Source organism: Sciurus carolinensis, chromosome 8 (assembly GCF_902686445.1).
Source record: "Sciurus carolinensis chromosome 8, mSciCar1.2, whole genome shotgun sequence".
NCBI classification, from domain to species: domain Eukaryota; kingdom Metazoa; phylum Chordata; class Mammalia; order Rodentia; family Sciuridae; genus Sciurus; species Sciurus carolinensis.
In genome coordinates, this window is record NC_062220.1 from 93357736 (window position 1) to 93379893 (window position 22158).

Genomic DNA, 22158 nt, shown 5'->3' on the forward strand with positions numbered 1-22158 from the left:
CCCAGTCGCTGACTCCGTTTTCACAAAGCCACCTCTCCTGATTCTGTGTATTCACATGGCACTCTCCTCTCTAGGTGTCTGTGTCCAGATTCCCCTCTTCTCATAGGGACACCAGTAATGTTAGATCCAGGGCCCTCCCTACTCCAGTGTGACCTCATTTTGTCTAGTTACTTTCAAAACTATCCTGTTCCCAGATAAGATCACATTCTGAGATATTAGGATTAGGATTTCAACACACTTTGCAGGGGGTGGAGGGACACAATTCAATTCATAACAACAACTAAATAAAAGGTGAAATCCTGGGACAGAAAAGGAATATTGCACGTGAATAATAGGGAAATAAAAAGCATAGACTTTGGTCAACAATAATGCATCAATATTGGCTTATTAACTGTGGCAAACATACCATACTGCAGCAGGATGTTCATGGCCAGAGTAACTGGGCATGGTGCATATGAAAATGCTCTGTACTATCTTCACAATTTTTCCATAAATCTAAACTGTTCTAAAATGAAAAGGATATTTTTTTAGTAGCACCTTAGAATGAGAGTTCTAGGTGAGCAGAAAAGTCTCTTTCACTGATCTCAGCTCTGTTGTCAGCTCCTCATCAGTGTCTGATGCAAGGTATACATTTGAGATAGATCATAGATACACACAGAAATAGGTGGAGGTTATTATATCTTAATATATATATATATATAATTATATATATATAAAATATTTCCATAGCTATCTCTTTACCTGTGTCCTTTGTATTTATAGATTTATTTTTTTTTATTTTTTTTTACGTTTACATAGGGTAATGATGTTTATTTTATTTTTCCCCTCCCCCCCACCCCTCCCACCCCTCTTTTCCCTCTACACAGTCCTTCTTTCCTTCATTCTTACCGCTCTCCTTAGCCTAACTCTAAACCTAACCCTAAACCTAATGCTAGCCCCTCCCACCCCCCATTATATGTCCTCATCCGCTTATCAGCGAGATCATTTGTCCTTTAGTTTTTTGAGATTGGCTTATCTCACTTAGCATGATATTCTCCAATTTCGACCATTTGCCTACAAATGCCATAATTTTATCATTCTTCATTGCGGAGTAATATTCCATTGTATATATATGCCACAGTTTCTTTATCCATTCATCAACTGAAGGGCATCTAGGTTGGTTCCACAATCTGGCTATGGTGAATTGAGCAGCAATGAACATTGATGTGGCTGTATCTCTGTAGTATGCTGATTTTAAGTCCTTTGGGTATAGACCAAGGAGTGGGATAGCTGGGTCAAATGGTGTTTCCATTCCAAGCTTTCTGAGGAATCTCCACACTGCTTTCCAGAGTGGCTGCACTAATTTGCAACCCCACCAGCAATGTATGAGTGTTCCTTTTTCCCCACATCCTCGCCAACACCTATTGTTGCTTGTATTCTTGATAATCGCCATTCTAATTGGGGTGAGATGAAATCTTAGGGTAGTTTTGATTTGCATTTCCCTTATTACTAGGGATGTTGAACATTTTTTCATATATCTGTTGATTACTTGTACATCTTCTTCTGTGAAGTGTCTGTTCATTTCCTTAGCCCATTTGTTGATTGGATTATTTGTATTCTTCGTGTAGAGTTTTTTGAGTTCTTTATAGATTCTGGAAATTAGCGCTCTATCTGAGGTATGGTTGGCAAAGATATTCTCCCACTCTGTAGGCTCTCTCTTCACATTTCTGATAGTTTCCTTTGCTGAGAGAAAGCTTTTAAGTTTGAATCTATCCCAGTTGTTGATTCTTGCTTTTATTTCTTGTGCTATGGGAGTCCTGTTAAGGAAGTCTGATCCTAAGCCAACAAGTTGAAGATTTGGACCTACTTTTTCTTCTATAAGATGCAGGGTCTCTGGTCTGATTCCGAGGTCCTTGATCCATTTTGAGTTGAGTTTTGTGTAGGGTGAGAGATAGGGGTTTAATTTCATTCTATTGCATATGGTTTTCCAGTTTTCCCAGCACCATTTGTTGAAGAGGCTATCTTTTCTCCATTGCATATTGTTGGAAACTTTGTCTAGTATGAGAAAATTGTATTTATTTGGGTTTGTGTCCATGTCCTCTATTCTGTACCATTGATCTACCTGTCTATTTTGGTACCAATACCATGCCGTTTTTGTTACTATTGCTTTGTAGTAGAGTTGAAGATCTGGTATTGCGATACCCCCTGCTTCGCTCTTGCTACTGAGGATTGCTTTAGCTATTCTAGGTTTTTTATTCTTCCAGATGAATTTCATAATTGCTTGCTCTATTTCTGCAAGGTACATCATTGGGATTTTAATTGGAATTGCATTGAATCTGTATAGAACTTTAGGTAGTATAGCCATTTTGACGATATTAATTCTGCCTATCCAGGAACATGGGAGATCTTTCCATCTTCTGAGGTTTTCTTGAATTTCTTTCCTTAGTGTTCTGTAGTTCTCATTGTAGAGGTCTTTCACCTCTTTTGTGAGATTGATTCCCAAGTATTTTATTTTTTTCAATGCTATTGTGAATGGGGTAGTTTTCCTAATTTCTCTTTCTGAAGATTCATCACTTATGTATAAAAATGCATTGGATTTATGAGCATTGATCTTGTAACCTGCTACTTTACTGAATTCACTTATGAGTTCTAAAAGTTATCTGGTGGAATTTCCAGGTTCCTCTAAATATATAATCATGTCATCAGCGAACAGGGATAGTTTGAGTTCTTCTTTTCCTATTTGTATCCCTTTAATTTCTTTGGTTTGTCTGATTGCTCTGGCTAGAGTCTCAAGGACGATGTTGAATAGAAGCGGTGAAAGAGGGCATCCCTGCCTTGTTCCAGTTTTTAGGGGGAACGCTTTCAGTTTTTCACCATTTAGAATGATATTAGCCATGGGCTTAGCATAGATTGCCTTTATAATGTTTAGGAATGTTCCCACTACCCCAATTTTTTCTAGTGTTTTGAGCATGAAGGGATGCTGTATTTTATCAAATGCTTTTTCTGCATCTATTGAAATAATCATGTGATTCTTAACTTTAAGTCTGTTGATATGGCGAATGACATTTATTGATTTCCGAATGTTGAACCAACCTTGCATCCCTGGGATAAAACCCACTTGATCGTGGTGCACTATCTTTTTAATATATATTTGTATGCAATTTGCTAAAATTTTGTTGAGAATTTTTGCATTGATGTTCATTAAGGATATTGGTCTGAAATTTTCTTTCCTCGATGTGTCTCTGTCTGGTTTAGGTATCAGGGTGATATTGGCTTCATAGAACGAGTTTGGGAGGGTTCCCTCCTCTTCTATTTCATGGAATAGTTTGAGGAGTATTGGAATGAGCTCTTCTTTAAAGGTTTTGTAGAACTCGGCTGAGAAACCATCTGGTCCTGGACTTTTCTTTGTTGGTAGGCTTTTGATGACCTCTTCTATTTCATTGCTTGAAATTGGTTTATTTAAGTTGTGTATGTCCTCCTCGTTCAGTTTAGGTAGTTCATATGTCTCTAGAAATTTGTTGATGTCTTCGAGGTTTTCTGTTTTGTTGGAGTATAGATTTTCGAAATAGCTTCTAATTATGTTTTGTATTTCACTCGTGTCTGTTGTGATGTTTCCTTGTTCATTCCGAATTTTAGTAATTTGAGTTTTCTCCCTCTTTCTCTTTGTTAGTGTGGCTAAGGGTTTATCAATTTTATTTATTTTTTCAAAGAACCAACTATTTATTTTGTTAATTTTTCCTATTGTTTCTTTTGTTTCGATTTCATTGATTTCGGCTCTGATTTTAACTATTTCCTGTCTTCTACTACTTTTGGTATTGATCTGCTCTTCTTTTTCTAGTGCTTTGAGCTGTAGTGTTAAGTCGTTTATTTGTTGATTTCTACTTCTTTTTTTGAATGCACCCCATGAAATAAATCTTCCTCTAAGTACTGCTTTCATAGTGTCCCAGAGATTTTGATATGATGTGTCTTTGTTCTCGTTTACTTCTAAGAATTTTTTATTTCCCTCCTGATGTCTTCTGTTATCCATTCATCATATAATAGTGTATTATTTAGTCTCCAGGTATTGGAGAAGTTTCTGTTTTTTATTCTGTCATTTATTTCTAATTTCAATCCATTATGGTCTGATAGAGTACAAGGTAGTATCTCTATCTTCTTGTATTTGCTAACAGTAGCTTTGTGGTATAAAATATGGTCTATTTTAGAGAAGGATCCATGTGCTGCTGAGAAGAAAGTGTATTCGTTCTTTGTTGGATGGTATATTCTATATATGTCCGTTAAGTCTAAATTGCTGATTGTGTTGTTGAGATCTATAGTTTCTTTATTCAATTTTTGTTTGGACGATCTATCCAGTGGTGAGAGAGGTGTGTATAGATTTAGATAGATAACAAAATAATACCAACCTATGTGTAGGCTCTATGCAAGACATTTTATCTCTATGAATCTTCATAGTAATTGTTATTCACATTTTGCAGATGAGGAACATATGATTCAGAGAGAAAACCAACTTCCTCATGAGTACCCCACTATCAGGATCAAGTCAAAGCTTCTAACTCAAATCTGCCTGGCTCTCAAGCTTGGGCTTTTATGCCACACTCTAAGTCTTTACCACATTTGACACTGGGTTCTAGAAAGATGGAGTAACTTGCCCAAAGTCCTACAGGGAAACCCAGGCAATGATTTTTTAGGTTGGGACTTCAAATTTATGTAGTAAATTCAGTAAATAAAAAAACAAACCACTTTTTAATATCTTACCATGGTCAGAGAGAAGGAGAAAGAAAAAGAGAGAGAAAAGAGAAGAGAAAGAGAAGTAGGAAACCAGCTCTTGAGAATCAGTGGAATATGGACCCAAGGGTCCTGAATTTACAGGGAAACAGTTGCTCATGGAATCAAGTCTTCGGTTGCTTCTAGAACTTTTTTTCTCCCATGCTTCCCTCACTCAGAATGACTAAAAGAGAAAAAAAATTAAAAAGAAGTTCTCAGAACATGTCATCTTTTTCATGTCCCCTGGCAGGAGTTGGGGCATTGAGGGTTTCATGGCATGCTTAACTAGAGGACCTGACCACAGGTGCATAGACATATATCCTGTCTTCTTTGCTTAGGAAAATTCCATGCATTCTCCTCAAAGATGGTAAGGGCCCCTAATTGTTGACTCCTGTCTCTGTGACTAAACTTTACACTGGTGGCAGCTATGATGCCGAGGCTGAAATGCCACTGAGGGTGCTTGTCTCCCTTTCTTGTCCAAGGCTGGCATAAAGATAGTGTGATGGCTTGATAAATGGCCACCCAAAGCTATGAGGTTCCAACCACTAGAATTTGTAAATAAAATAAGTAGAAAGGATCTTTTTAGATGTGACCATATTAAGGATATTGATATGGGGAGATTATTCTGGACTATCAAGGTGAACCCTAAATGCAATCCCAAGGGCCCTTACAGGAGCACACAGAAGATCACACACAGAGAGGGTCATGTGACCACATAGAGACTGGATGGAGTAGCCCTAAATCAAGAAATGCCAGCTCTCACCAGAAGCTGGAAGAACAAGGAACATGTATTCTCCAAAGTCTCTGGAGGGAGCTCAGTCTTGCTGACACCTTGCTTTCCATCTGGGAGTATTAATTTCAGATTTCTGGCCTTTGTGATAGAATACATTTCTGCTGCTGTTTAAGCCACTAATACTGAGAATATGTTATAGCAATCTGAAAAAAACCAATACAGATGGTAAAAACAGAACGCATTTCACTAATAAGTGAGCAAAACTCTCTAAAACAAACAAGTCTCTGACTTAGAGCTATTTTTTACTGCAGAGATTAGGGACTATTGGTGACCCACGTGTCATCTGTGAAGAAAATGAAATCTGTCAATGCTCAGGGTCTCCATCCAATAACTTGATTTCTCCCAGAGCAATTAACTAGTTTTTAAAGATTAAGACTAAATAAGTCTCTAGACTTGCCTATAGAACTTTGTTACACACACATACACCCCACACACATTCATGAACAAGTGAGCACACACACACACACACACACACACACACATACAAATTGGGTCATAATTGCAAAGAAATAATGAGAAAAATAGGAAAACTCAAGATCTAGGGAAAATATGTTTAAAAGAAGATTAACACTGAAGAAAAAAATTAATGAAAAGTATAGACCTTCCCCGCAGAGCCAACAGACTATCTAATAGGTAACCTTCAAAATAGGCCCTCAAAAATGAAGGAAGGAAGGAAGGAAGGAAGGAAGGAAGGAAGGAAGGAAGGAAGGAAGGAAGGAAGGAGCAAAGAAAGATGGGACAGAGAGAGAGAGAGAGAGAGAGAGAGAGAGAAGAGAAAAGAGAAAAGGAAAGGAAAGAAAACAAAAGAAAAGAAAGAAAGAAAGAAAGAAAGAAAGAAAGAAAGAAAGAAAGAAAGAAAGAAAGAAAGAAAGAAAGGAAGGAAGGAAAGGAAAGAAAAAAAAGAAAAGAAAGAGAAAGAGAAAGAAAAGAGAGGGGGAAAAAAAGGAAAAGAACTGACTTCAAGCTTCCCAGGAGCCAGGGCAAAAGGTGAGCTGGATCAGTTATATAATTCTTATTACTGCAAGGATAAAATATATTGTTTCCTTAGAGAAAAGCCTCATATTTTCTTACATTAATTTTAAATGTCACTTATCATTCTTTACTTAGGAGATGTGAGGAAATGCAATAGATGATGACCTCGATAATATTTTTATAGTAGAGGAATAATGATTGTGTCTTGCAATGTCCTTTGATGGAAATTTCAGGCAAAACATCAAGGCAATTCTGAAAGAAGCTTCTATGAGTGAATAGGAAGCTTCTATGAGTGAATAGGGTGATGTTGTGTATGGGGAGTGGACAAACTTCCCATTCATTCTAAGACCTCCCGTGGACGTTTTCCTCAACTAGGCATTTCCTAGAATCCTCATAACAGATCATTCAAATCTTTTCTCTTGGGCAAGAAAGGGTGCAGAGTGCTGATATTATTCTTCTACTGAATATAGAGCCAATCTTGCAGCTGATAACACTGATATACATTCATAGAAATGGAGCGACCTAAACAGGAAGGAAAAAAACATCTAACCTACACAAAGTAAATCTGAAAGTGAAGCAGGAATTTTCCCCATGAAACAAGGTACCTCTGTAAAGTAAGGTATGAATACATAGGCATCAATACCGTAGCATGCTGGTCAATGCAGGAATACCATCTCGAACTGTGAGATGGAGGAATGTAGAAATTAAAAAGACAGAGGAGCTTCTGCTCTGTACTGAGATTTGTAATAATATGGTCAAATCCACAGACCACAGGAGGGCATCTCTGTTAGAGAGATCTCCTTCCATTCCAAGTGGTAAAGACCCAACTCAAACTCATTTAAGCAAGAACAGAATTCATTGACTCAATTTCCTGGGCTTCCATAGGACTGTCAGGAACCAGGGGCTCCACTAACATCAGGGCTCTCTCATCCTCTACTTTCATCTAACCTACACAAAGTAAATCTTTTCATCTCCTTCCCTCAGTACTTTGGCTTCATTCTCAGCTGGAGAATCTCCACCAGGCAGGCAATATGACCACAGGCAAACTCAAACCTACAGACTTGGCTTGTGATTGAAAAAGAAAAAGACCTCCCTTCTCCCAGTGCCAATGGAGGGCAAGTTATATAAGGATTCTTATTGGTCTTGCTTGGTTCACTAACCAATTGCAGATTCATTCATTTATTTATTCAACATAAATAAATAGTATGTGTGGGTATACTGTTTTAGTGCTAGAGAGACAGCAATGGGGGGGGGATCATTCTTGGAGCTTACTTTTTAGTAGAGAAAGACAAACAACAGAAAATTTGAGATTTAGCATGTCATGCAGTGATATATGTAATAAAGAAGAAAAAGTGTGACAAGGGAACACAGTAACTGTGAGGGATGCTATTTTATTTACAATGGTGGGGACAGCCTTCCTAATGATGTAATATTTGGGCAAAGACCTGAAGAAAATGAGAAAGTAAGCCCTGTGATTATCTGGAGGAAGATTAATCCACATTTAGAAAAAAGAAAATTCAGAGGCCCAAAGATAAGATGGTCTTCATCTTTAAGAAACTACGAGGAAGCCATTGCATCCAGAGAGGCAAAAACAAAGGAGAAGGGTATGTATCATTCACAATCTGGGCCCTGATAAGGATGTTGGTCTTTATTCTAAGTAAGACAGAAAGCAGAACAGTGACATGATTTAACACTTCAGAAGGATCTGTGTGCTGTTATGTAGAGATCAGGGTCTTCCAAGTGAAGCCCACCAGTCTGTAATTTGGTCTTATTGACTTGTTGAAACATGAAGTGTGGGATGTTTCAATAAAGGGTATTAGTAAGAACTTACTGTAGGGTTTAGGACTCTGTCCCATCATTGAAGGGTGGGGTTTAAAAGAAGTAGGGCTTTGTTCTAGATTGGATACTGTCAGGTTAATCAATGACTATGCATCTTAATAATTCTTACTTGAAGGTGAGAACAGAGTGAGGCAAAAACTGTGATTGGTAAGAAGCAGCAGTCACTCAACTTAACCAAGCTAGAAGAATGTTTGGTCTTTTGTATGCTTTAGACAATGTTCTTGTGTTTGTCTTGACCCATCAGTCACAAGAGAGGCTTTGTCTGATATGGAAGTCCATGAGTGAGTGCCAGGAAGATCCCAACTATATAGGGGTTGCTCTTCTCTTCCTCAGGGAACAAAGGAGGGTCAGGGTATCAGAAAAAAAGTTATTGGTGCCATTGTCCTCATGGTTGTTCATCAAGACTATAGTATTTGAAGAGGTTTGATGTGGTAGAATTCCTGGCATATTTTGAAGGTAGAGATGATGGAATTTTCTGACTGTGTAAAATAAGTCTAGAAGTGTAAGGTAATTTAAGGGGTTTTCCCAAGTTTTGAAATGGAATTGCCATTTACCAAAAAGTAGTAAATTATGGGAGGAGTATGTTGAGTGTAGTACACAGAGAACTCAGTTTCAGACATGCTAAATATAAGGCTCCCCCTTAGACATCCAAGTGAAAATATATATACACATATATATATGAGAGAGAGAGAGAGAGAAAAAAAAGTGTTCAGAGGAGTGGCAGAGCCAGAGGGTAGAAAATATCTTCACAAGTTACTGGTATATGGACCTGGGTGGCACTACCTAGGAATTAAATGTAGAAAAAGAGAACAAGACTATCCTGAGCCATGGGAAACTTCCTTGCACAATGACTGTGGGAGGGACATTCTGAGTGGCCAGCCTGAGGCACATCCCATACCTGGCAAGAAGATGGGTCAACATGATTGATAATTTCCTTAAGCCCACGTGGGTGAGAAAGAGTTGATTTCCTATAGCAATGAATTTTGAGACAACAAATACCATTTGTCTACAGTAGCAACAAATGCAGAGCCCTCATATTTTTTTGACATCATTGAATTGTTTAGTTAATTAATAGATTTTATCTTTTCATAACTGGCATATGTGACACACATTTCTAAAAACTTTAGGAGTATTAATGTGATAGAAATACTTGTCTTCTTGGTTTCAAGATAGCAAGAGTCTTCCTCCTTATTAAATTTAGTTTCTTCTGCATAGCCCTGTGAGAAGAAATGAAAAAAAAATGATTGCTGTTTCAAAGACTCACAACTCAGCTTATTATAGATCAGATATTTCTAACTACAGACCTCTTCAAATTCAAGTTTCCCCATTTGGGAAGTCCTCTATGCTCACAGACACCAAAGCCAGAGGGGATATAGTGGAGATGTTTCCAAGCGTCCTGGACTGGAGGAGATGAGTCACAGTGCTATGACTACCAGTGAACACTAAAAGAGAATTCAAGCTTTGGTCTTCACTTATTACTTACTAACTAGGTGATGTCAGGCAAGTCACTTCACCTCTTGCTTTGGTCTGAATGCTTGTGTCTCTCCAAAATTTATATTTGCAATGGTATTAAGAAATGAAGGGTCTTTGTAAGGTGATTTTGCCATGAGGGCAGAGCCCTCCTGGATTAGCACTCTTAGAAAAGAGACCTTTTAGGTCTGCCTCCCTTCCACCCAGTAAGAATATAATAATAAGCCATCTAGAGGAACAGGACTTCCCAGAACAATGAATCTGCCATCACCTTGGTCTTGGACTTTCTGGTCTCCAAAACTGTGAAAAATAAATTCCTGTTCTTGTTGAGTCACTAGCTTATGGCATTTTTGTTATAGCATCATGAACTGATGAGGCAACTCTCCCAGCTTCTGTTTCCTCGCCTCTGCAACTAGGGATGATGCTTCATTTTCACCAGGTGGTGGGAATTAAGAAAGATACTGCTTGCAAGAGACTCTAGTATCATGGCTGACCCATGACATCATCTAGTAAATGTTAGTCTCCTTCCTTTTTAAGTAGGTAACCTGTAGGGAGAATTCAATTCTGGAAATTTTTATTGACTGCTCATTATGAATTCTGTAATATTTGAGCACAATACATTGATAAGTCTACGGGGGTCATAGCTGAGAGAGAGAGGGCAAAGTGGTGGTGGTGGTGTGATGGCGGGGTCACCTCTGACTTGTCCTCTCAGTCTGGAAGTCAAATATGTCACACAATGCTAGTGTGATTGCATTTTCTGTGGAAATACAGAACTAAGTTCCACAGGCTGACTGGGTGTCAGAAAGACTCCATTCATTGATTCAGAGCAGAGATGACATCAGAGAAAAGCTCCAGTTGCTCCCAGGCTGAGGGTGGAGGATTTGAGGTGAAGGACTTATGCAATTATCTGCTTCCCTCATGTATTTCATCAAACATGCCTTGAGAATGGCTTGTAAAGGGATTTCTCAAGTCAAGGATCTATGACATGAATGCTCAGAAGTGTCAACCTAATTTAACAATCAGATTCCCCAAAGAACAATGATATTTATTTGGGAATAGCAGAGCATTGTAATGGGAATATGTGTGCTAGAGTAAACCAGGGTATATCAGGGAGGTCAGGGCAAGAGGAAATTTTTAAATGCAGTCAGGGAGATTTACTTGGTTGCAAAGTTCATTGTTCTTCACTGGCATCAGCTCACTGGTAGATGTGCCTTGCTGGGCAGTGTTCTGTCAAGAGCATCTTGTCTGAATTGCTGCAATCTTCAAGAATGTTAAAGATAAACTTCGTTTCAGAAATTTGTGCATATGTGGGAGGGCTGCAAAGCACAAAATGCATGTAGAACAAGAAGGAATCTCTTATGAGGTTTTTACAAAATCCCTAGAATAGTACTTATCTCATATAGACATGTCTGGATTCTCCCCTTCATAACTTCCCAACTCTAATTTTGTCTGAGTCTGACAAGAAAGATTTCATCTCAGTATCATCAAGTTTCATAAAGGACATGTTCTTCCTCCTCTACAGCAGTTGCCAGGGGCACCTGGACAAGCAGATTCATCCTCAATGGAAGTAGCCACAGTGATCAAACTTTCTCTAATCCCAGCCTCTCCAATTTCCCCAGAGAGGAGGAGAGTACTCATCACAGAATAAACACAACCAGCAGGAGGGTGAGCAGAAGCATTTGATCTCCAGTGCATCCAGTGTTGACCTGATGCATCTGAATCCTCACGAAGCAGGCAGAGGAGATCATGGACGGCAGCAGGGCAACCCTCAAATGATCTCTTCCACTCGCTCCATAAAATGATGCATTGGGATTAGCAACACTTTTCTTAAAATTCAATTTGGGGAAGGGAATCTGGGGAGGGAGGAAGGAAGGGAAGGGAGGGGGAAATACTGGGGAATGAAAAGGAGCAAATCATATTATATGCATTTATGAATACATTACAATGAACCCAACTGTTATTTATAACTATAATCCACTACTGGAAACATTAAATATAACAGAACCATGGCCATATTTTTTTAAAAGTTCTTATCCATCAGAGAGGCATATTGAAATATTTATGGAAAAAAATGTTGCATCTGGGATTAGTGGAATACAGGAGGTTTAGGATTTCATTTATATAAAGTACAAAAGCAAACAAAATGAATGCAAGCTGTTAGAAGCTAGGAGAGTAGGGGCAGGATAGTGACCACTAAGTAGGCCAGGTAGGCACCTGGGACTGGGATCATACAGGAGTCATCAACTATGAAAATTATGCTTTATCTTTACAGTGTGTGAGCTTTTATGTACTCATACTTATGCATGCATGGGCATATGTATCACATGTACTTCAAGAGTTTCTTGAAAAATTTTAATATGGGAGGAAGGTGTTCCATGCAGGTGATGGAGCTAAAGGAATGTAGCAGAAATCTGATGGTCTGAAAACTCTGCTAAAGCTGCAAGATGAGTAGAAAAGGGATCGTTTTACTGTTCTCGTACATTGCAAATGTTGACATTTTGCACAAGAAAACATTTATCAAAGTATCCCCAGAAGGGTTGTGTTATTTATCCTTAAATGTCAATTTCTGAAAAACAAAGTTTCAATACATCAGGAATTGAAGCTCTGATGGGTGAGAGAAGAGGTTGGACCATTTGTTCATGTTTTCACAAACCTGACTTCTCATGCATCTGGTCCAGCAACTTTAAATCAGTGATCACTCATTTAAAAGAAAGCATACCAGCTACTTTGGAGGCTGAGGCAGGAGGATCCTTGAACTAGGAAGCCTGGGAAATATAGTGAGAATGTCTCAAAAATAAATATTTTTAAAATAAAAGAACATACACATAGATATGTATTAGCATGTGCCAACATTTGTGCAAATTTAATGCTATTGATTACTTAATTCTAAATTTTATACCTGTGCTGTAAGCACATGTTCATTGACTTTCGATGGGATTATGTTCTGATAAATCCATTGCAAACTAAAAATGTCCTAAGACAAAAATGCATTTAACAAACCTAACCTACTGAATATCATGGGTTAACCTAGCCTACCTTAAACATGTTCAGAACACTTAAATTGCCCTACAGTTTAAGTAAAATCATCTAACACAAAGTCTAATTTTAAAGTGTTGGATATCTCATGTAATTTATCATATACCTGTCCCAAAAAACACTGACTCCATGGTATTCCACAGAGGATTGGTGTTTCCCCTCATAATCACATGGCTGACTGGGAGCCATGGTTCTCTTCTGTTGTCCAGGGTCATGATTGGTTTTTTGGTTTGTTTGTTTGTTTTTGGTTTTTGGTGCTGGGTTTTTAACCCAGGGATGCTTTATCACTAAGCTATATTCCTGACCCTTTTATTTTTTATTTTCAAGATAGGGTCTCACTAAGTTGTTTAGGGCCTCATTAAATTGCTGAGACTGGTCTTGAATTTATGATCCTCTTGCCTCAGCCTCCTGAGTTGCTGGGATTACAGGTGTGCACCACAGTGCCCAGCCATTGCCTAGTATCATGAGAGTATCAAAGCCCATATTGCTAGCATACGAAAAGATCAAAATTTGAAACACCATTTCTATTGAAATCTTAAGTGTTAGGATATATATAAAGTCAAAAATCATTAAGTTGAACCATCATAATTTGGGGACCATCTATACTAATATATTGTGAACATTATAATGCATATATAAAAAGAACTTTTATAGGAAGGGATAAAATTTATATGTGGATATTGTACTCTTTCTAATGTCAATGCATATTGTTGGGTGCCTGTACAACACAGAACTTGGAAAACATTTAAGATTTATACAACCACAAAATAAAAAAATAAATACCAGACAAATAAAAACCAAATTATACATTGAATATAATCTACTAACCAGACACCAGCTTTTCCCTGGTTGTATGAATAGCCATCACATTGAGAGTTAATGGTGTACCGGGGGAGAAGATACATGAAACTATAAATCCATATAGTGTGGTGGTGACACCAAAATGAAAATAGAATAAGGCAACCTGAGGATTTTTCCTGCAAGAGAGAAGCCCTAAGAGGAGGTAGAAAGCTTAATAAAGAACTCAACAAGCAAATAAATGTAAAAAGGATATTCCCAACTGTTATGGGTTTAATTGTGTTGCCAAAAAGATATGTTAAAGTCCTAACCCTACTGCCTAAGAATGTGTCATTTGGAAATAGGGTCTTTGCAAATGTAATCAAGTATGATGAGGTCCTCAGGGTGGGCCCTAATCCAATATGACTGGAGTCCTTATGAGAAGAAGTAAAGAGACAAGCTCCCACAGAGAGGAGAAAGCAATAGGCATACACAGACACACAGGACAAAGGTCACATGACTGCAGAGACAGAAATAGGAGTTATGCAGCTGCAATCCAAGGAACACCAAGGACTGCCCACAGTCATGAAAACTAGACAGGGAGCATTGTCCTGCTCACACTTTAAATTCAGCCTTCTAGCCTCTAGAACTGTTAGAGAATAAATTTCTGTTGTTTTAAACCACTCAAGGTTATTTTGTTATAGCAGCCCTAGAAACTAAAGCATCAATAAAAGAAACCAATTTAGCAAATGAATAGGATTGAAATAACAGGATGTGTGGTGGAAACTGCCAGCCCATAAGCTTCTAGAGAACAGAGAAGGCAAGATGGAAGCTACAACAGATTAACCCACCATGCTGCACCCTGAGTGAGAGGTCATAGAAACAGCCCTAGTGAGAAGCAATAGAGTCTGACCAGCCATGGGACTAGTGTGGAAGAGGACAACAGATGCCAGAAATACACAAGGGACAAAAGAGGCAAGACATGGAGAATGGCGGAATGTGGCAAAGAACAAAGGACTGGGAAAAACTCAGGTGGATGGTGATTTCACAGCTAACATAAGGAAGAGAAGCCACTTTGGAGCATAATGAGAGACTATGGATTCTGTTTTTGACATGTTGATTTTGAGAAACTTCTGGGACCTAAAAATGTGTTTGGCCAGCAGTTGAATACAGAAATCTAAAGCTCAAGGGAGATTCAATACACAAAGATAAATGTTGAGGAGTCAACAGTATAGTGGGCAAAAGTGGAAAAATCAATTGTCAAGGGGAGAATCCTGAGCAAAATCATCATGTAAGTGGTGGACAGAAGAGCTGCCACATAAGAGATGAAAAAGGCAAGTTGAGATGTGAGTAGTAGGATCAGTAGGAGAGTCAGCTTTTTCACTGCTGTGACTAAATGATCTGACCAGAACAATTTTAGGAGGAAAAGCTTATTTAGGGGCTCATGGTTTCAGAGGTCTTAGTCCACAGAAGGTTGGCTCCATTTCTCTGGGCTCAAGGCGAGGCAGGACATCTTGGCGGAAGAGTGTGGCAGAGGGAACCAGCTCACGTGATGATCAGGAAGTAGAGAGAAACTCCCATTGCTAGATACAAATATATACCCCATAACCATGTCCCCAATGCCCTACCTTCTTCAGCCATACCCCACCAGCCTCCAGTTACCACTGAGTTAGTCCCCATCAGGGAATTAATTCACTGATTGGGTTGAGGCTCTCACAACCTAATTATTTCCCCTCTCAACCCTCTCACATTGTCTCACATGTGAGTTTTGGGGGGATACCTCATATCCGAACCATAATAGATATCTTGGAAGTCGTAAATTAGCCAAGGAGTCAAATGTGAAGAATGGAGTTAAAAATGTGGAGACCTGGGAAGATGGGATAAAAGGCCTAGAAATGGCAGCAGTGATGGTGATGGGGGAACTCTTTAGTAGAGTAGATGGGGGAATAGAGGACGGGCTATCCTAGGTGGAGCCTGCACAATACAGTGGGGACAGCAAGTTACCAATTCCTTGAAGACATATGGCTGCAAACGAATGAGAAAGGGAGTGTGGTCTCCAGAGAAGGATGGAAGGTCAGGTCAAGGGTGAAGAAAACTGAAGCAGATTACAGGCTAAGAGGCAAGACTTTGGAAGACTTTAATAACATAAATAAGACGATATTATGTTGAAGAAAAGAAGGGAAAGGAGAGGATCTGAGACTAAATTAAGCAGCACTCCTGATTTCCCAGTTTCAGCACTGGGGTGCTAAGGTGGTTTAGGGGCAAGTAAGTTTGCACAGGAAGCTGAAGAAGATCATCCCTTAAGCTATTGTGTGTGTGTGTGTGTGTGTGTGTGTGTGTGTGTGCATGTTGAGAAAGGGACAGTGTGGGGTCAAGGGGTATAAGAATGGAGGTTAAGATATAGAAAACATGCAAGGAGAAAAAGGGAACAAATAAAAGAATTGTCAAGGGACATCAAAGGCCAGCTGAGGCTGGAGGCAGCACAACTCTGGTGGCACTCTTTGACTGATTTAGGGCCTTGCTCCATCCTTATGGGAGGAACAGACTCAGTGTGTGGCACCATGTATGAGGTATTAGAGAGGTTTAGAGGATTTAATAACCTTAGCTCATCTCTGTTATCAAATAGAATAATCTCTCAAGTCCATACTACTTGCTTATTTTCCTTATCTCCATACAGCTTCTTCTTCCCCTGCCAGCTTGATCCACAACCTCCTTTTCCATGAGACCCCAAAACCACCTCTTCTCTGCCCATATTTTTCATTGTTCATTGTTTCATCTCCCATCCTTGACTCAGCTCAATCCTCACCTCATGGCTTCTCTTCCCTAAAATTCCTCCTAACCTCCTTGGCTACTCACAGTGGTATCTCTGTGCTTTATGATGGATCAGATTCTCTGGTTTAGTTATGAACACTCTTTGGGATCAGATATGGGGAGCAGAAGCCAACCAAAGGGACTGTGATTAGAATAGAGGGATCCCAAGAGGGTGAGAGAGGAGACAAGGTGCAGGAATCCCAGGTATGAAATCTTCCTCCTAAAAGACAAAGCCAAGGCTGGAGCAAGAGCTATCTCCAGCATCTCCTCTCCAGGCATCTCCTCTCTTTCCTGGGTCATCCCCAAAAGTGTTCAAGCTTCCCCAAACCAAACAATCCCATGTTTGTCCCCATGTGCCCCTTCAGCCATGATTCCATTACTCCCTTTCTCTCCTTGAGTGACCATTCACAGCCTCGTGGTCCTCAACCCTCAGATACTCCCCAGGCCTTCCTGGCTTCCACCTCCATCATGCCCCTGAAACAGCTCTGCTTCCTGTTTTCCAGGGAACAAACACAGTCAGTCACTCTAAGTGGGGGCTAGTGTACTTTTATGTCATTTGAAAAAGGAATCAGCTGTGGAAGTAGACATTTTCCAAATACTCATGTTATTCTTAGAAGCTCAAGGTGCCTAATGCAGCTGGATATTGTGTTTGTGTCCTTTCTTTGGTCTGTTCTTGCTGCTACCACCTTTCACTCCAATCTAAGATCTCTCCATAGTTTCCTGTTGTTTCTTCTCTGTTTGGTCCTCTTACTGTAGGTTCATAGCCTGCCATTCTGTGAGTGGTCCCCAGATGTCCTACAAAACATTTTCCATCCCAGAAACAAAACTCTCTGAACAGAGGCCCTCATTAGCATTCCCATCTGCTCCCCATACCACCAGAGATCCCCATTCATTTTCAATTCTTTCCTAAGTACATCTTCCTTGAGGAATCTCAACTGATGACAGATCTCTCTGCTTCCTGTCCCCAAGTGATTATACTTCCTTCTGCCCCTGCTCATCATGCCTGATACTCTGCTCCCAAGGCAACAGAGGCCTTGGGCAGAAGCTTTGTGGCTTTATTCCCATTCCCACTTGATGTCCTCAAGGTTTATTTTTGGCTTCCAGAGATCATACATGTCTACCTTATTGTTATAACACTCACATACTCAAATTCACCACAAATAGGGCATGGCCAGCTGTTCAATCAAGGTGTGAACATTGGGAGAAGCAAAGTACAGATAAAGAGAAGCCAAGCTTAGAACCAGGGAAATGGTACAAGCTGAGAACATCCAGCAATTAAGAAAAAGTCAGAAAAAGAAAAGAGTGGCTGGGAGAGTGAAGGCAGACACTGCCCTTGGGTGGTGTCCAGTGTGAGTCAGATGGAGGGGCCACCACAGGACAGGACTGGGCAGGTTCATTGGTAGACTTCTGATGCCAAACCACCAGCTATGGTCCCCAGTGGAAGACTGAGTTCCACCCCCCAAAGATGTCCATTGCTAGAACCCTACCTTACATGATAAAAGGAACTTTTGCAGAAGATAAATTAAGGATCTTGGGATGGAGAGACTATGCTAGATTATTCAAGTGGGCCCAAGACAGAAACAAGAGAATCAAAATGAATAGAAGAATGGTGGAATGAATTTGACTTAACTTTCCTATGTACATATATAAATACACCACAGTGAATCTCCACATTATGCAAAACCACAAGACTGGGATCCTAATTGGAATAAGTTGAACTATCTGTGTGTATAAATATGTCAAAACACACTCTACTGTCATATATAACTAAAAAGAACAAATTGGAAATAAATAAAAATAAAATTTTATTTTAAAAAAATGAGAAGTAGGAGATATGACATTGGAAGTAAGAGGTGAGGCAAGGAAAGGACCATGAGCCCCTGAACACCGGTGCTTTAAGAATCTGAAAAGAACAAGGAAATGTAGGGCTGGGGACATAGTTCAGTGGTAGAGCACTTGCCTACATGCACACAGATCTGGGTTTAATCCCTAGTATTGCCAAAAAAAAAGACAAGAAAGTAATTTTTTCTCTGAAGCATCTGGAAGAAACACAGTCCCTTCAGCACCTTGATTTTGGCCTTCTGACATCCAAACCATAGAATAGATTTGTATTATTTTAAGCCACTATGTTTGTAATAGTACATTACATAGCACTAGGCTGTATAGTGGAGGAGGTTTGATGGGTACACATGGGTGGCTGCCCAAGCTTCAGGGCTGGGCTGCTCTACAATAGCTACTTCAGCACCTCCTGAGGTCCCCAGCTCCTTCTCTGGGTTGTTTACCCATGTGGCAGAATGTTTTTTAATTTTGTGTGTGTGTGTGTGTGTACATATGTACACATGTATATATATAATTCAAAATGTCTATTTTTTGAATATATATATACACACATACAATATGTGCATATTATGATGCCTTTCTATATATTATACTTTAATAGCCTCAAAAAACCTTTTTTAATCTTTCTGGGTAGAATGAGTGCCCCCTCCTTAGGCTAGCCAATTTTTTGAGGGCCAATCCAGGCCAAGTGTCCTCTATCTGACCCATACATCTCAGGCAGCAATGTTCTGCCTTCACTATTCCAAGGCCAGGTGCCAGGTGACTAGGGACCACCCTTATAATGCTCAGAGCACTCCCAAATTACTCAAACTAGCCAATACTGAACTATTCATACTGCTTTGCTAGCCCTTCCCATGGAGGCCCCCATAAAGGCTCTGGTCTCAACTTCCCAACAGCTGCTGTCTTCTGCTCCCTGGCCACGCTGGTGTCTTTCCCATGTGGCCCTGCTGTGCCTTCCATCTCTGGGACCTGTGAGTATATGTTTTGTTTTCCTGAGTGTCTGTTTTCTCTTGTGGCCACACTTGACTGACCATCGCCTAAAAGGATGCAGACTATTTTCTATACTACCAAAAAGGTCATTCTTAAAGTTAGTGAGATGAGAACTCTTTGAAATCCCTTCCAGGCTGTCAGGAACGCATTTGTCAGTGCCAGTAGGGGACAGCAACTCAACCAGTCGCCAAACCTCTTACCTACACCATGACCTGCCTCACCCTGTCACTGAGCTTGGGGGGAGTACTAGGGTGTCTGCTGCACTCTTCTTTCCTGGCTTGCACCCAGAGAATGCAAAGAAAGCCAGGAACAGTGCATTCAGGTAGACTGCAGGTGAAAGAAGGGCAGCTCACCAGACCTAGATAGTCCATGAAGCCAGTAGCCACAACAACATCCACTAAGGGTCCCTGCCAACTACAACTGGCATCCCAGGCACTGCAAATTGAAGGTGAAGAAATAGGAGACCTCTGGCTGCTAGCAGGCTCCATTTCCCCACTCTGCATGTCCCATTCCCACCATAAAAGCAGTTTCCACACTTCCTCCCTGCAGAGCAGCATTGTTAACAGGCTAAGTGCCATCCCGATTCTTCATTTGAAGCACATGCTCATTATAGACTTTCTTTCAAATAAATCACATTGCTGCTTCTAAAGAATCTTTCTCTGGGCTCAAATGCCAACTCAAGATATGACAACAGCACCCCAGTCTCCATCCCATGCCAGGCACTAGGGCTTTATTGTCAAAAGCTGGAGAGTGCCTGGAATTGTAGTTGTGTTCCTACTGTGCTCACAAAATAAGAACCAGGGATAGACAGGTGCACTTTCTAGGGGATATTAGTTTGCATGGATCCTCCCTGCTTGAAAGGGAACTAGGACACCAAGGATAGAAACTCTGGTCCCAGCCTAGACCATTGTCCCAAGCAGAAGTAACATGGATGATCCTTCTTCCTAAGGCCCCCAAATTCCAGCATGCTTCCTAAGGGAAAGTGTAGCTTTCAACATGAAGCTATCTAAAATCACATTAGCCAAAGTCTTTATTTATGTAATGGTCTCAATTGGGGTAAGGGAACAGGAAATTGTTATAGATCGATCAGAACTCATTGAAATGAAGCCTGGCTGTTTTAGTCAGATTTTTTGCTGCTGTGACTAAAAGATCTAACCAGAACAATTTTAAAGCAACAAAAGTTTATTTGAGGGCTCACGGTTTCAAAGGTTTTAATCCATAGAAGGCTGACTCCATTCCTCGGGGCTTGAGGTGAGGCAGAACATCATGGCAGAAGAGTGTGGCAAAAGGAAGCAGCTTGCATAATCAGGGATCAGAGAGAGAGAGACTCCACTCTCCATATAAAAAATATACACCCCCATGGCCACGCCCCCAATGAACCCCTCCCTCTAGCTGCACCCCACCTGCCTCCAGTTACCACTCAGTTAATCCCATCAGGGATTAGTACACTGATTAATTTAAGACGCTCACAACCCAGTCATTTCTCCTCTGAACCTTCTTGCATTGTCTCATACATGAGCTTTTGAGGGACACCTCACATCCAAGCTATGACACTGACCATGTTTCATTAGGGGGCAGGGTAACTGGGCCTTAAAATTCAGCCCCTGTGCACTTGCTTATGTACACATGCCCTGCTCCCTTTGGGAAGCACATCTGGACCAGGACTTCTGCACAGGGCAGGTTAGCTATGGCTCCCTCCCCCACCTCCACTCTACCTGTAACTGTGTGGGAAATTTAGACTGATGTCATAAATTTTCCAGAACAGGGAGTGAGTTTCTCTTGAATCTCCTATCTCTATATTGGGAGTTGCTGCATCTGACGATCAGTGAAGAGTTACATGATTTCCATTTAGCTTTTGAACAAATCACTTACCTGGTAACCGCACTGGGTATTGTTTTTTTTTTTTTTTGTTGTTGTTTTTTTTAGTTGTTGATAGACCTTTATTTTATTCATTTATTTATATGTGGTGCTGGGGAAGGGTTCTAGCACTGAGCCATAACCCCAGCTGCACACTGGATGTTTTAGTCAGTTTTTTCACTGCTCTGACTAAAGGATCTGACAAGAACAACTATAGAGGAGGAAAAGTCTATTTGGAGGCTCATGGTTTCAGAGGTCTCAATCCATAGACAACAGGCTCCATTCCTTGGGCCTCAAGGTGAGACAACATCATGGTGGAAGAGTGTGGTAGAGGGAAGCAGCTCACATGCTGATCAGAAAGCAGAGAAAGAGAGAGATACAAAATATGTACCCCAAAGCCATGCCCCCAATGTCCACCTCTTCCAGTCACATCCCACCTGCCTTCAGTTACTGCTCAATTAATCCCTTCAGGTGATTAATTCACTGATTGGGTTAAGGCTCTCATAACCCAATCATTTTTCCTCCATACCTTCTTGCATTGCAGCACACATGAGCTTTTGGGGACAATTCACATCCAAACCATAACAAAGGAGGAGTGAAGTCTCTCTTGGATCTCCTATCTGCACATTGGTATTTGCTGCATCTGGCAAGCAATGAAGGGGCACATGATTTCCATGTAGCTTGTGGATAAACCCCTCACCTGGTAACCACACTGGGAGGCAGGGTATTTGAGCACAGAGTCTCTAATGGCTCCTATATCCAGAAAATCATGCCAGCAATGCTCATATAGCAGACACTGGTCAATAAGCACCTATCAATGTAGCCGAAGAAAATAAGTTACAAATCTTGAGAGATCTGTTAAGATTATATCATGGTATGCAGGTAATATTAAAATGACTTGAGCATTTTTATACATAAGTGATGAATCTTTGGAAAGAATAATTAGGAAAACTACCCCATTCACAATAGCATCGAAAAAAATAAAATACTTGGGAATCAATCTCACAAAAGAGGTGAAAGACCTCTACAATGAG